The 13,846-nt window shown below is 45.4% G+C and overlaps 1 pseudogene; it reads right to left on the bottom strand.

Annotated features, from left to right (window-relative positions):
* Positions 1-13,846, bottom strand: part of LOC145537724 (MYND-type zinc finger-containing chromatin reader ZMYND8-like) — a 94,191-nt pseudogene that overhangs the window by 63,997 nt on the left and 16,348 nt on the right.

Below are 13,846 nucleotides of genomic sequence, written 5' to 3' on the forward strand. Positions count from 1 at the left end.
CAAACAAACAAACAACAACAAAGCAGGAGTATGCAATCTGAAAACTTTCCAGGCTTGACACACTTTTGGGGAGTCTTCATTTATACACTAAAACGTTTTAATTTCTAAAGGATATGGAAGGTTTACTGGGGCAGTGGGGAGGGAGAGGAAAGGCCATGGAAAATTCCATTTGTCCTAAAACTTTGGGAGTATGCACTCACCTGCTGTCTCAAAAAGAAGTGAATTTCTTAAAGGTCAACACTCCAAAGGCGACCCCACCCAACTAGCCTACTGATATCAGACCTAGGTCGCAGTCTTGTACATTAAAAAGGGACTTTTTAAGAGAAGGCTGGAAACGACTGATATGACACCTGTACGTGGAGTCAAGGTCCTGAAGCGAGCTCCCTTAGCCTCTGCTCTGGGATCTCTAGCTAGAAAAGCCATCTTTCGATCTGAGGATTCAGTTTCTCTGTATAAGCTGCACTCCTAACTGAAGATCACTTGGAGGTCACCAAGCACTCTTCAAAACACCAGTCACTTAATAAACACGTAAGTGAAAGCACACCTTTGAAAAGATGCTCAACTGCAGAGTCTGACATGAAGCCAATTCTTCAAGACCGAAATCATCCTCAGGTGGCTCTGGATTTCAACTTCTGTGAAGTTCCTCTAACTGACTTCTTGTTTCAGAATCATCCTTTGCGTAAAATTCCCACCACGTTCAGAGGATGCTAGAGAAACTTCCTTCCGACACCAGTGAGAGGAACAGCTCAGCTTCATTTTATCACCTGGAGTGCTTTCTATTTGGGGGGGGGAGACATGAGCTATTTTAAAGCACTCATATGTTTTTTCCCTTTTCACTTCAACTTCAGGAAGCTCAGGGCCAAAAGGGAAGAGTGACTTTGCTAATTCAGAAGGCTGACATAGTTATTTCTGTATGTAAAATTTCCCTACATCTCTCCCTATTTCATGTTCATTTTTCTCAGTGTCTTGATTTCCATTTTATCAGTATATCTGAAATCCTTTCTGGAAGCAGTGAAAAAACCCACAACTAAACAAACAATGTACTTCAGAAAGAAAGGAATAGTATAAATCTATCACTCATAGGAACACTGCCATCTGGGACCCAACAATTCCACAAACTTTATTGAAAAAATGCTACTCCCGTTGCTTTATGCAGCATCAGAAGTGCTCCCTCAAACCCCAATCCACACAGAATTGGATGTTTCAGATGCCACTCATAATTTTAAGGGATGAGATGGTGATCCATCCTTCCTGACTGACTCAACTGCTCTCTCTCTTCCTGCCCCATATCACTGAGAGATATTCCATCCTCTTTCAATGAATTCCAGGAACTGAGGTTCAGGAACCTGAACAGTTCACAATGATACAAACACAGAGGATAAAAGCTCAAAACCCATCCCCCCTCCTGCTTTAAGCAGTGAGACGAAGAAAACCCCAGGGGACACAGAACTGAGAAGATGGGTCCTGTCAGAAGCTGCCCATTGTCTGTTTTGTCACTAAGTCATGTCCAGCTCTTTTGTGATCCCATGGACTATATAGACCACAACACTCCTCTGTCCATGGAATTCTCCAGGGAAGACTACTGGAGTAGGTTGTCATTTCCTTCCCCTGGGGATCTTCCCAATCCAAGTATCAAATTTGCGTCTCTTGCATTGGCAGGCAGATTCCTTACCACTGAGCTACATAATTAAATCTGGCTATCCGTGTATGTAACTCACAAACTATAAGAGTTTTTATGGCTACAATCTCCAATTTGTTCTTAGGCCACGTGTCTCCTGGGCCCTTAATTAATTCTTATCTTTCTTGGGCATATCAATACCCACTTGCCAAGCCAGCTGAGAAATTCACTGACTGCTTCACCAATGGGCTAAATATCTTTTAAATCATTCCTATGATCCACTGGTATGGACCTAAAAGAAGCAGAAGATATTAAGAAGAGGTGGCAAGAATACACAGAAGAACTGTACAAAAAAGATCTTCACGACCCAGATAATCACGATGGTGTGATCACTCACCTAGAGCCAGACATCCTGGAATGTGAAGTCAAGTGGGCCTTAGAAAGCATCACTAGAAACAAAGCTAGTGGAGGTGATGGAATTCCCATTGAGCTATTTCAAATCCCCAAAGGTGATGCTGTGAAAGTGCTGCACTCGATATGCCAGCAAATTTGGAAAACTCAGCAGTGGCCACAGGACTGGAAGGGTCAGTTTTCATTCCAATCCCAAAGAAAGGTGATGCCAAAGAATGCTCAAACTATCACACAATTGCACTCATCTCACAGGCTAGTAAAGTAATGCTCAAAATTCTTCAAGCCAGGCTTCACCTATACGTGAACTGTGAACTTCCAGATGTTCAAGCTGGTTTTAGAAAAGACAGAGGAACCAGAGATCAAATTGCCAATATCCGCTGGATCATTGAAAAAGCAAGAGAGTTCCAGAAAAAAACATCTATTTCTGCTTTATTGACTATGCCAAAGCCTTTGACTGTGTGGATCACAATAAACTGTGGAAAATTCTGACAGAGATGGCAATACCAGACCATCTGACCTGTCTCTTGGGAAACCTGCATGCAGGTCAGGAAGCGACAGTTAGAACTGGATATGGAACAACAGACTGGTTCCAAATAGGAACAGGAGTACGTCAAGGATATATATTGTCACCCTGCTTATTTAACTTATATGCAGAGTACCTCATGAGAAACGCTGGGCTGGAAGAAACACAAGCTGGAATCAAGACTGCCGGGAGAAATATCAATAACCTCAGATATGTGGATGACACCACCCTTATGGCAGAAAGTGAAGAAGAACTAAAGAGCCACTTGATGAAGATGAAAGAGGAGAGTGAAAAAGTTGGCTTAAAGCTCAACGTTCAGAAAAGCAGGATCATGGCATCTGGTCTCATCACTTCATGGGAAATAGATGGGGAAACAGTGTCAGACTTTATTTTGGGGGGCTGCAAAATCACTGCTGATGGTGATTGCAGCCATGAAATTAAAAGACGCTTACTCATTGGAAGGAAGGTTATGGCCAACCGAGATAGCATATTTAAAAACCGAGACATTACTTTGCCTACAAAAGTCCGTCTAGTCAAGGCTATGGTTTTTCCAGTGGTGATGTATGGATGTGAGAGTTGAACGGTGAAGAAAGCTGAGCACCAAAGAATTGATGCTTTTGAACTGTGGTGTTGGAGAAGACTCTTGAGATTCTCTTGGACTGCAAGGAGATCCAATCAATCCATCCTAAAAGAGATCAACCCTGGGTGTTCATTGGAAGGTCTGATGTGGAAGCTGAAACTCCAAAACTTTGGGCACCTCATGCGAAGGGTTGACTCATTAGAAAAGACCCTAATGCTGGGTAGGATTGGGGGCGGGAGGAGAAGGGCACGACAGAGGATGAGATGGTTGGATGGCATTACCGACTCGATGGACATGGGTTTGGATAGACTCCGGGAGTTGATGATGGACAGAGAGGCCTGGCGTACTGCAATTCATGGGGTCGTAAAGAGTCAGACTCGAATGAGCGACTGAACTGAACTGAACTGAACTGATGTTCCACTGCAGGCTTTGCCAACATGCCTGGGGTGTGGCAAGTTTGAAAGAAGCCACTGCTCTTTCAGTCCCCAACAGCAGTAAAGGGAGAACTGCGAAGACTCAGGCAGCAGTTCACAACTAGGTGAGATTTAGCTTTGTCTAGACACTTTTGAAGTCCTCCACTGGGTAGATGCTACTGACATCCAGTTTGTAAAGGCCAGGGATACTGCTAAGCATCCTTGAATAAACAGGACAAAGAACTGTCCAGCATAAAATGTCAATAGCGCCAAGGTTGAGAGGCCTGGGGCCCATGTCAGATAAATGCAAATATGGCAGAAAACGGGCTCATGTGTGCATCATACAATGCCCCTTGGATTTCTACAGGCCTGAAGAAGAACTCAGCAGTCTGGTGCCGCTCACCCAGAAAACCTTATACTCTAGTAAGAAAATGTATTTTGAGATGCCTGGGCAGTGTGAGGGGAGGTAAGGGAGAATAAACTTATCAAGGTGTTTGACCTGAATGCTTTTATCAATTTCAGACCTGTCCAATGTCTTAGCATCGATAACCACTTGAGACATGTAAGTGAACATATTGGAAAGGAAACTGCTTAGGTTCAAAATGACCTGACTGCTGGAAGCAACTATTACTTTCTAAGAGACTTCTTCTCCTGTGCTCAAAATCAACCACATTGGGTATCAAGAAGGTTAAAGGTAGGCAGGCCCAGCTCAAGTCCTTGTCCTGCTCAGTAACTAGCTAGATGACTTGGAGCTAACCTAAGCTTTGTTGTGCACACTTCATGATGTCTGAGCGTCATGTGACATGACATGTGATGCTATAAATGGCAATGTGACATTCAAAAACCAAATCAAGAAACCAGAAACTGATACAGTCACTTACGCTCCTGTTTGGGAGATGTTTCTTTGGCTTCCTTCCTAGGTTTTCGACCCTCCAGCGCAGAAAGGTCTTCTCTTAAATCTATGACAAATCTGCTCTCTGAATCAGAATCCAGGCCCAAATGCACTCTTGGGGAGTCGGTCTCACCTTTTCCCTTCAGATTATCCTTTGTGGGATGAGGAAAGGGTTTTGCTTTGTCTGAAAAGTCCTTCTCAAGCTGGTGCCTCATCTTCTCCTTGACTGGTCTTGAGTCCACTTTCTCACTGGCTGGTGACGTGCTTTCAGCTCCTCTTCCATCTCTACTGGATTCAACAATTTGGACTTTTTTTTTTTTTTTTGACAGCAGATGGCTCTTTTTCCATCTGAGACAACTCTGTGTTTTCAGCATCTTCTGGCTCATTCTTGGACCTCTATTCCTCTTCACTGATAGGGTCACTTCCGCTACTATCTGACTTCTCAGTATCCCTGGAATCGCTGGGTTCAACAGTCATATAAACATCTTCTGAGATTTCATTTATGCCTACATTAAAAAAAAAAAAAGAAAGAAAACAGGATGCAGCATACTCACAGATAAAAGAGCAGGACCAGAAATCCACAAATATTTAACATGCTCAATGCTGAAAAAAAAAAAAAAAATCACATTGCGTCACACTGGTCTGGTGGCGTTAGCAGTAGACTTAACTTGCAGGTGAATAGAGGTGACAAATCGAGCTTGCCTGAAGAGTGTTTCAGTTACTGACATTCAAAAATGGCATTGGACCAAACCACGTGAATTTCTAATTTATACAGATCTCAATCTTGGCAGCACAGGCTAACTACTGGGAAACATAGAATGGGAGGGATGGAAGGGAACACTACACAGGATTTGTTAAAACTGATCGATTTTCAGTTCAGTAGAGTTCAGTCGCTCAGTCTTGTCTGACTCTTTGCGACCACATGAACGGCAGCGCGCAAGGCCTCTCTGTCCACCACCATCTCCCGGAGTCCACCCAAACTCATCTCCGTTGAGTCAGTGATGCCATCCAACCATCTCGTTCTCTGTTGCCCCCTTCTCCTCCTGCCCTCAATCTTTCCCAGCAGTAGGGTCTTTTCTAATGAGTCAGCTCTTCGTATCAGGTGGCCAAAGTATTAAAGTTTCAGCTACAACAGCAGTCCTTCCAATGAACACCCAGGACTGATCTCCTTTAGAATGGACTGTTTGGATCTCCTTGCAGTCCAAGGGACTCTCAAGAGTCTTCTCCAACACCACAGTTCAAAGGCATCAATTCTTCAACTCTCAGCTTTCTTTATAGTCCAACTCTCACATTCACACATGACAACTGGAAAAGCCATAACCTTGACTAGACAGACCTTTGTTGACAAAGTAATGTCTCTGCTTTTTAATATGCTGTCTAGCTTCGTCATAACTTCCCTTCCAAGGAGTAAGCGTCTTTTAATGACATGGCTGCAGTCAGCATTTGCAGTGATTTTGGAGCCCAGAAATATAAAGTCAGCCATCGTTTCCTCATTTATTTGCCATGAAGTGACGTGACCGGATACCATGACCTTAGTTTTCTGAATGTTGAGCTTTAAGCCAACATTTTCACTCTGCTCTTTCACTTTCATCAAGAGGCTTTTTAGTTCTTCCTCACTTTCTGGCATAAGGGTGATGTCATCTGCATACCTGAGGTTATTGATATTTCTCCCAGCCATCTTGATTCCAGCTGGTGCTTGCATTTTACAGATTAGAAATAAAAGAGGGCCTGAGAAATCCCTTGTCCTGGGACACAAAGAAAACCAAGACAGAGAGGCGAGGCCAGAGACATGGGTTCTTGAGTCACCACTTGGGCTCTTCCCACATATTCCCAAAGCATTATGTCTTTTACTCTTTGTGTCCAGGACTCAAAGAAATAAGCCAAGCCTTAAAGCAGGGAACGCAAACTCACAGCCCAAGAGCCACGTGGGGTGAGCAGACGTGTTATTTAGGAAGCAATGATTTGACCCAATGCTTTCCAATCTTTCGTTATTTGTTGCTTATAACTTAGAATGTGCTGGCCAATTCAGAAATCTGGAAGTTTCACACAGAAATTAAGATTTTAGGCTTGCCTGAAAGAGCAGAAGACCTGGCCATTCTGGGTCACAGGGCTTCAAGGCTGACTGAGGCTGAGAACTACTGGCCCATTTCAGTTGGGGGAGCACTGTCTCCAGGTCACCCAGCTGCCCAGCCCCCATCTGGCTCCCTGCCCGGAAACAGAGTCAACCACCATTGTGCTTCTACTGTTTCTCTACTTGTAACTGATTCCAGAGGAAAGGCACCCATTTCCATGTCTCAAACAAAAGGAAAACCGATCAAACAACAGGAGTTTCCTGCATATACAAGCAAAAATGGGGAAAAGTCTATTTCTAACAATAATTTCATTTAACCTGTTTATGTTTCCTCTCCCAGTAGTGACTGTCATCCATCTGTAGGTAAATAATCTGTTACCTACAAGTTTGTAAAGAGGAAATCCCCATCAACTCTGTATTGTCTTCATTCTAGAGCAATGGTTACCATGAGTGGGATCATGGAAGAGAAAATCGTAAAAGGGCAAGAGCCACAAACAGCCTAGCAAGATCAGGAGTGAACTATATCCACCTCCGCCAGGGCTCAAAGGGAAAGAATCTAAAAACCAAATCTGGTTTGATTTCTGGATCTCAGGGCTGGTGCAGTTGGCAACTAAAGGTCGGACCCAAGAATGACAAGCATGACCACATTTGCTTGGGTACTGGAGCCCAAAGGAGGTGAATTCAGATCCTACTCCTCTGCTTCTATTAGTTGTGCGACCCTGAATGGGTGAACTACCTCTCTGAGCCTCAGTTTCTTCCCCTGGACAATGGGTTTGGTAACACTTTCAACCTTCCAGGGCAATCTTTGCACAGTGCAGGGGGGATAGGAAGTCCTCCGTACATCCTTATTGACAATAACAAATCGAGGAGCTAGACTAGCTGCCTGGAAGAACCCAAGAAAGGTATGGACTGCATAGTTCATCCATGTCACTCAATGACCTAACCAAATGGGCAACCCAGCAAGGAGTGCTTTGGTTAGACAGCCTAGGTGACACCCAACTACAGCTCCTTTCTCACCCGAAGGTCAAGAGCACCCAGTGAAAAGGAAACCTGAAGATTCCTTAAAAAACTGTGAATAGAATGGCCATATGACCCAGAAATCCCACTGCTGGACATACACATGGAGGAAACCAGAACCGAAAGAGACTCATGTACCCCAATGTTATTCACAGCAGTGTTTACAATAGCTAGCACATGGAAACAACCTAGATGTCCATTGGCAGACAAAAAGAGAAGAAGGCTCTGATCCATACACACAATGGAATTTTACTCAGCCATTAAAAAGAATGCATTGGAATCAGTTCTAATGAGGTGGATGAAACTGGAGCCTATTATACAGAGCAAAGTAAGCCAGAAAGATAAAACACCAACACAGTATATTAATGCAAATATATGAAATTTAGAAAGATGGTAATGATGACCCTATATGTTAGACAGCAAAAGAGACACATATGTAAAGAACAGACTGCTGGACTCTGTGGGAAAAGGTGAGGGTGGGATGATTTGAGAGAATAGCATTGAAACATGTATAGTATGTGAAATAGATCGCGAGTCCAGATTCGATGCATGAGACAGGGTGTCAGGGCTGGTGTACTGGGGTGAATGACTCTGAGGGATGGGATGGAGAGGGAGGTGGGAGGGTCGGGATGGGGAACGCATGTACACCCAGGGCTGTTACATGTGAATGCATGGCAAAAGCCACTACAATATTGTAAAGTAATTAGCCTCCAATTGATATAAATTTTAAAAAAGAGGTAAAAAATAAAAAGAAAAATTAGAAAATATTTTAACTCAGTGATAATAAAAACACAGTGTACCAGAATTCATGAGATGCATGTTTGGAAGTGTTCATAATTTTAAATGCTTGTATTAAAAAAGAATAAAAGCCTAAGGCAATGGAAAAAAGAAAAAAAAAACACAACTCCCTCAAAGCGTTCAGCAAAGGCTATGTATAGGAAAGGTGAGGGATGGATGTGATTAGCTCTTGCAAATTTCCTGGTGTCAGATCTTGTGTTCTTGAAGTAACTGGTGGTCAGCTAACTGTGTTCCTGTAATCCTTGAGGGAAGCAAATATTCCCTATTCCCTATTTCCCGAAAGGATAGGTCCCAAGCTTGACATTCACCCTCCACGGTACTGGTTGGGATGTGGGGGTTCCCTGTGCAGGCCGGTTATCCTAGTCATGGAGCATTCATCTAGCACCCACTCTTGTTACTTCCAGAAGTGCCCAGTCCTAGGTGGAAGAGGCAGTTCTCAGTTCTCTGTGCCCTCCTCTTTCCAAGGCCCCCATACACTGTCCAGCCACCTTCAATGAGGGAGCCAGGTACCCACTATGTAGCTGACCCTCAGCCTCCTCAGTCTACCCAGTTGGAGAGCTGGGTCCTGTAGACTGTGACCCATGCAGATTGCCACAACCATTCAGTCGTGGAGGTGGGAATGGAACACGTTGGCCACTGCTTTGAAACCTGGGCCAGACCAGTCAGTGGCTTCAGCAAAGGCTCTGGGACTCTGCAAGACACAGCCTGTTCCCAAGCTCCACAGTTCATTCCCCATCCCAAGGCCCAAGGGCCTAGAGGGCTCTGTGGGAAGGCTGTAATATAGCTCACTACACTCTGCTCAGAGGCTTTCTGTGGGTGGTGTTGGGGTTTCTAACTCCACTGAAGGTCTTGGGCTGAGGCCTGCAACACCGTTTTCCATCCTGCCTCTATTACAGTATCTTCCTTGATGAGCTTATTCAACCGGTGACTAAAAGTTGGTAACTTGGACCATCACGGGCCATTTCCAGTAGCCCGAGGACCACATTCTACTCTGTTTCTATAATGCAGGGATTTCAACTTCACAATGTCATGTGATGTAAAAGATTTCATCTTCCTCTAACTGAAATATTTAACTTAGAATAATGTCCCCATGGATATATATTGCAAACGAGGCTACCATTTATTTATTCACTGCTGGAATTATACTTGACATGTAATATGATTGAAACAATTATCATCGGGCTATAGTTGCATTACAATGTTGCTTTAGTTTCTGAGTACGTATGTCCAAGTGAATCCATTTTAAGTGTACATATATCCCCTCATTTTTGCATTTCCTTCCCATTTAGGTCACCACAGAGCAGAGTCGAGTCCCCTTGTTCTTTCACTTTTCTCAAACTGTAACATTTTCTTAAATGTTAACTGGAGGTTAATTACTATACAATATCGTGATGGTTTCTGCCATGCATCAACATTAATAAGCCATAAGTATATCGGGGTCCCGCCCATCCTGGAGCCTCTCCCACATGCCCTCCTACGCTATTTTTCTGGGTTGTTCCAGAGCACTGCTTTGCATTCCCTGCTTCGTGCTGAGGAAAATCCGAAAGATGATTTTTCTGTATGAAATATGTAATTTTCTCTATCTCACATGTGAGAACATGGGTGCAGATTTTTCTACATGAAATAGGAAATATGTACTTCATGTTTGAAAATCTACTTGTATAATTTTTTCATCATATATGGAATCTTGTCTGTTTCACATGTGGATATATGTGCACACGTTTTCCTACATGAATGGGGAATTCCAGGTATTTCAGATATGAAAAGTTGAGCATATGCTTTGCTGCCTGAACTCTGAAGTTGTATACATTTCCTATGTGAAAATCTCAATGAAATTTTACTGACATGAAGTATGCAATTAAGATATGGGAACCAACAGGGAATTGGAATTCTGTTTCATAAAAGAAATTCTGGGCACCACTGTTTCTTCGTGAAATACTTAATTCTTTGTATTTCTTATATAGAAAAGAATGACTGTCCACCATGAAATCTGGAGTTTTCTTTATTAACTGCATCAAAATCTAGGCACTAATTTTCCTTCGTGAAACTCGAACTTCTCTATATTTCACATCTGATGATCAGAATGAACATTTCCCTATGAGAAATAAGGAAATCTTTGCATTTCCTGTAAACCATTGGTTCTTCAGTCTCTGAAACACCTGTTTGCATTTGTATCCCGGTGCGTTACGCGTATGTGTGTACACGTCTGTGCTTGTGTCACCTGTTCCTCTGTGTGTGTGTGTGTGTGTGTGTGTGTGTGTGTGTGTGTGGCCTAAGTTAGGTGCTCAGTGTGAAACACCAGACATCCTAGGAGGCAGAGTTTGAGCGTTGCATCTATCCAGGCACTTAAGTTCAGTGTGCCCACGTTAGCTATGTGGCCGAGAGGAAGAGAGGAAGCAATGGTCAGGAGGAGAATTTCGGTCCACTTGAAACACTTGCAGGAGGAGCTCTGCTTCTCTGGGAAGTGCATCCGCAGGAGCACATCCTTAGCCGCCGGGGTGCCTGCTCTAAGCTCTGGGCCAGGGGAAAGGCCAAGAGCTGACAGACAGCAGGCCAGGGGCTCCATGGTGGTTTGGCTTGGGGCTGCGTTGTGGGGCCCGAAGAGCTAGCCGAGGAAAGTGTGCTGCTTCATCCTCAGAGGATGGCTACATTCCTGACACTGCTCAAGCCTAAGGCACATGGTTAGGGACGGACTCTGCAGGTGGTGAACTTTGGTGAGGTCAGCGGTAATAGCGCCTCCCCCGCCGCCCCCCACCCCCCACCAAACCCACGCTCTGCCCGTGGCTTGCCGTTTAGATCCAAGGTGAGCACCTGTGTCCCTGATGTACCCACAAACCCTGTGTCACCTGTGTGAATCCCTGAGCACACAGAGTCGCCCGCTTCCCCAGTGGCAATTTCAAGCTTGACGGTGGCTGCAGTGTCACCTTCAGATTCCTTGCCTTCGACTCCAGCTGGCCTGGCTCGCCCAGTCGCTGGTCTGGCACATCTATACTGTTGGTCAGGTAAATGGCTTGTGTGGACCGGCACACTGTGCACTGAGCCAAGTTGGGCCCCTGCGTGCCCAGAATTCCAAGGGGTGTGTCCCGTGAGCGAACGCCTTTTGACTCCATTAGATTGGTTCTGTGAAGAGGTCTGGAGGTCAGGGTATAGAGTTCAGGTCCTTCCCGCCAGCATATTACCCATGCGTGGTGGCACACGGTTCTGCGCATGGCTGTCTCCCTTTCCCTGCTCATTGGCTGTGGGCAAGTAACCAGTTGGTTGTGCCACGTAGACTGCCACTGGTGGGCAGGCTTTGCCGGCTGCCGGCTGTGCTCTCACGTCCAGCTTCTTCGTGGTTCTGGGCTACGGCCAGAACACCATGGAGAGTGAGACGGGGCCAGAGAAATGCGGCAGCACCCCAGGATCCTGGGTCTTAGTTGTGTGCCCGGGTCTTCACGAGGGAGGGACCCTGGGACCTACCAGCACGGTGGGGGCGGCAGAGGCAATGCAGGCTGCAGGTAGTGCACCAGGCGAGGAGGCCGCCCTCTTCTGGGTGGAGGCGGTAGAGGAAGGTGCGGCCCTGGAGGAGGGAGAGTTGGCGGGATTCGGGCAGGAGTTCCAGCTGCTGGTGTTAGACGTCATGGAGGAGGTGGAGGTGGTGGCCTACGAGGAGCAGGAACAGGTGTCCTCGCAGGAACAGGGCCAGGAACATCCAAGCCCCAGAGCCCCCAGAGACCAGCCCGCACTGGAGGCCCTGAAGGCCCTGCAGGTGGAGCTGGATTCCGTGAATAAGAAAGCCCAAAGGGCCCACGCTCGCACAACAACTGCCAGAGGTGGAAGCTGAGTCTAGAACACAGAAGTGCCATCATCCAGGGAATCCGTGAATTCTGGGTCGAAGTTGTATCCCTTGGTGTGGTGCTTGTGAATGTTTTTTTTTTTTTTTTTTAACCTGGGTAATTGCAGAAGCGGTTTAGAGATCTGGCAGTTCTGGTACAAAATGTATTTTTTGGATGCTGGGTATTGGTTACCGTTCTGTGTATCTGTTCCCGATATTCGGTATGATGTCCTTGCTGTTCTGATTAGCACAAATTGCTACTTGGGCTTTACTTGCAGAGGTCCCAATCAGAATTGTCATTAGCACCAGGGACTCTTCAGAGAAAAGACTTGTCTGGGATCCAGGTCTTCTCTGAAAAGCTGAGTGAATTTGGGGGTGAGGTTCGGTTGTGTAAATGCTCATGCACATAGGAGTGCCTGTACGTAGGAGTGCCTGTTTTCCAGAAGTAAGCTATGTTTTAGGAGGCTGAGATGGAGCTTAGGGCCTTTCCTATTAGGAACAGAACCTCCTCTGGTAGTGCATTCATAGGTACAGCCTTGGGGCTTGTCATGCCTTCATACAGTCTACGTTAACAGAAATGTGAGGAGTTAACTCATCGCAAGTTGAAGTCAGATAGTGCCATTTTACTCTTTAGGCTTGATTTGTCCTTCCAGCACTTTTTTCCTCTAGCATCTAGAGGCTCCTTGACCTAAAGCAGTTTATGAACCACCCCCAAATGTCAGCTATGATGTCTGACCAAGATGAAGACATGCTTCACTTCATCACCAACTTGAAGGTCATGCAGGAGACACTGATAATTGTGGAGGGAAGGTGACTGGGGAGGGGAGAGGACATGATTTACCCCTGGAAACAGGACGGAAGGGCTCAGGGTCTGGCCAGTCCTGTGCTGACCTCCCTCATTGCCCTGACAAAGCGTCATAAAGGATCTGTGGCCCAATCCAGTGCGGTACTATATGAGAGGAAGGCTCTTCCACGAGAGGTACTGGGAGGACGAGAGGTGAGGAGCCCAGGGATCGAGCACTGGCATAAGTGTTTCCCAGAAACTTGGGTCATTTATTTCACTTGTGGAGAAAGTGAGAGTCCGTGGAATGCAGTGTAACACCAAGGAACGAGGGAATCTGCAAGAGACAGCAGGAGTAGACAACTCTAGTGAAAAACAGGTTCTAAGTAGAGAAGCTTGAGGTAGATGAAGTGTTCTGGTCAGGGCAATGTCACTCCAATTTATATCTGACTCAGCTGAACATCTCTGAACTGGCATTCCATGGCCAACAAGGCTACCCTCAGGCTCCTCTTAAATTGGGGCCCACCTACTATTGAAGTCCCCTTTCTACAAAGGTCTGTGAGCCTCCTTTCTGCTAGGCTGTTCCCCACTGACCATCATTTGATTCCATTTTGATCATCACACTTGTTTCTGGTTTTGTTTTCTTTTACATCTTTTTCACCTGCCACTCTCATTCTGAGAATACTGACCACTGTGCAGGATTATGGAGAATAGTCTTTTAACTTATTTATTTTACCTGGAGGATGATTACTTTATAAAACCATGACGGTTTTTGCCATACATTGGCCAACACGAATCACCCATAGATATACACGTCTCCCCCCAAATGCTGAACCCACCACCCACCGCCCTCCCCTACATGTCTTTCTGGGTTGTCCCACAACATGACTTTGGTTGCCTTGCTTCACGCATCAAATTTGCCCTGATC

This window comes from Giraffa tippelskirchi, chromosome Y, assembly GCF_054371585.1.
Source record: "Giraffa tippelskirchi isolate mGirTip1 chromosome Y, T2T-mGirTip1v1.2.pri, whole genome shotgun sequence".
NCBI classification, from domain to species: domain Eukaryota; kingdom Metazoa; phylum Chordata; class Mammalia; order Artiodactyla; family Giraffidae; genus Giraffa; species Giraffa tippelskirchi.